The sequence below is a fragment of the Lipotes vexillifer genome, unplaced genomic scaffold, assembly GCF_000442215.2.
Source record: "Lipotes vexillifer unplaced genomic scaffold, Lipotes_vexillifer_v1.1 scaffold23, whole genome shotgun sequence".
In the NCBI taxonomy this organism is placed as follows: domain Eukaryota; kingdom Metazoa; phylum Chordata; class Mammalia; order Artiodactyla; family Lipotidae; genus Lipotes; species Lipotes vexillifer.
The window spans coordinates 3,484,135-3,486,520 of NW_006796283.1; the positions used below are offsets into that span (position 1 = coordinate 3,484,135).

Genomic DNA, 2,386 nt, shown 5'->3' on the forward strand with positions numbered 1-2,386 from the left:
TGCTGAATCAAGTTCTATTATCACTTATCGGTAGGCTTTCTTAGCTATAAAAATAGGGATGTTAACATCCACCTTGCACGGCTATCACGGGTTCCATGAGACCGTCCTCCATGGCACCCTGGGCAGGGTCTCCCACAGAGTGTGAAGGATGTCTCCCCTCTCCCACGTGATCGCCCACCCGTGCTCCCAAGGCAGCCGGGAACCCGGGCCTACGGTCCTCTTCCTGGCCTCGGCCTTGCCATCACTCGGTGGGAACTTCAAGACTTCTGGGCGTAACTAATGAGAACATAACACAGGGAACTCTACTCAGTACTCTCTGGTGACCTAAATGGAAAAGAAATCCAAAAATGAGAGGATATATGTATACGTATACCTGATTCACTTTGCTGTACAGTAGAAACTAACACAACACTGTAAAGCAACTACACTCCAATAAAAATTAAAAAAAAAAAAAAGACTTCTGGGCAGTGCAGGGGCCACACACAGCTACGAGGGATTATTACCCGTGTGTGTGTCAACATCGACACGTGTGCGAGGCCCTGGAGGGTCAGGGTGGGGGCACTGGCTGGATGGGCCCACCGTGGGGACACAGGGGCTGGCCTCTGTGCAGCCTGGCCTTACCCTTCCCGGTAGCCACAGGGCGTCCTCCTTAGTCCTGTTTTACAAGTAAAGAACTGAGACACAGACGGCGCTCGGGCCCAGCCGGGCAGGAGGGAGCTCTGTCCCTGCGCCCCGGCCCCATCACCCATCAGCCTTAGAGAATGGAGCTTCTCAGCCTCTTCTAAATTCTTCCACAAGTTGATGCCTACCAGGGCCTGCGCCTCCTGCCAGGCCTGATGACCGCCTGGGTGAGGACACAGAGCTGGGGGGCCTGAAGCCTGTCCAGTCGGGAGAGCCTCGGCCCCCACTCCCGCTAAAGTCGCTTTGAGTGTGTTTCCTGTCAGTCGCTGACCAGGACAAGAGGTCTCCCCGACTTCTCCGAGCTTCAGCTGCCAAAGAACCCCAAAGTCACAGGAGGAACCCGCAGAGGAGAGTCAGGGCATTGGGGCCTCCTGGCCCACTGTTCCTGTTTCCTGGACCCACCCTGGGCACCCAGGCAGACGGGCCCCTGGGTCAGCCCCCCTCGAGTGAGACGTGCCCAGTGCCGGTGCCCCTCCACCACTCAGGGCCTCCGACAGAGCCCAGCGGCTCCGGTAACGGGCAAAGAGACACAGGTGGGTGTGGGCACAAGTTGTACTTTCTGCAGCCCCGTAAATCCAGAAAACGACCATCTCAACCAGCCTGCAGCATCAACCTTTACTAATGAACTGTCACCTGGAGAGAAGGGGAGGGGCAGAAATCGGAGAGGCTAAGTGCTCAGTTAAGCCCCGCTTGCCCCAATAATTTATGTACTTAAACAGCCTTCCTGCCCAGGAACCTCAGCTTTGAAAAGGCTGACTCGCTGACACAGCGAGCATTTCCAAGATGCACGTGTTCGTCATGAAACAAAGTTTCCGAACCAGCCATCGCGGCGGGCTCCAGAGGAGAGGAGCTTCCGGGTCCCTCTACGGAAGCCGGCGTGTCTGAACAGTTATGGGTAACGAGAAGCATGCTCTGTGTCACCTCTGGGTGGTGCTACTATGGATGGGTTTCTGCGATCTTTTCCGGCTTATTTGAATGTTGTTAACTTTTTGTAATAAAGAATTATTTTCATAATAAAAAAATTACATGAGATGTATTATATGTCTTTTTCTTGTACTAGGTCTCTGAAATCTGAGCGTGTTTTTTACACACACAGCACCCCGCAATTCCGACCAGCCAGGACCGCCCAGCAGCCACGTGAGGCCCGTGGCCGTGGTCTAAAGGCTCCTGGGAGTGTCTCTGCTGGTCTTCTGGGGAGCTTCGAGCTATTTTTACTCACTTCTGACACCAAATGTGTGTGGGTGGGTGACCACAGCAACTGGCCTCCGGGCACCGGCTGGGAGTGCAACAATTCAGCTCCGTCTGACACTGCCTACCTGGACCTGGCATCTGACCCCACAGGTCAAGGGCTCAGCCCGACAAGACTGCCCCCACTTCACATGCCAGGCCCACATCCTGGGCCTCTTGTAAGTCAAGGCTCCCACAACCCATCCCCACGGCCCCCAAAGTTGGATAATTTGCTAGAACGGCTCACAGAACTCAGGGTGGCGCTGTGTTTACTATCAAGGATACAACTCAGGCACAACAGGTGGAAGAGATGCCTCGGGTGAGGTGTCGGCGGGATTTTACAATTTCCCACTAATGAAAGTACCACCCGGGACTTCCCTGGCGGTCCAGTGGTTAAGACTCCGCGCTTCCGCCTTCCCTTGTGGCGCAGTGGTTAAGAATCCCCCTGCCAATGCAGAGGACACGGGTTCGAGCCCTG

The 2,386-nt window shown here is 55.0% G+C and overlaps 1 protein-coding gene across 1 annotated transcript in view; it reads right to left on the reverse strand.

Moving 5' to 3' along the window:
• GALNS (galactosamine (N-acetyl)-6-sulfatase) overlaps positions 1–2,386 on the reverse strand; it is a 22,328-nt gene that overhangs the window by 18,823 nt on the left and 1,119 nt on the right. The gene's annotated exons all lie outside the window — the stretch shown is intronic.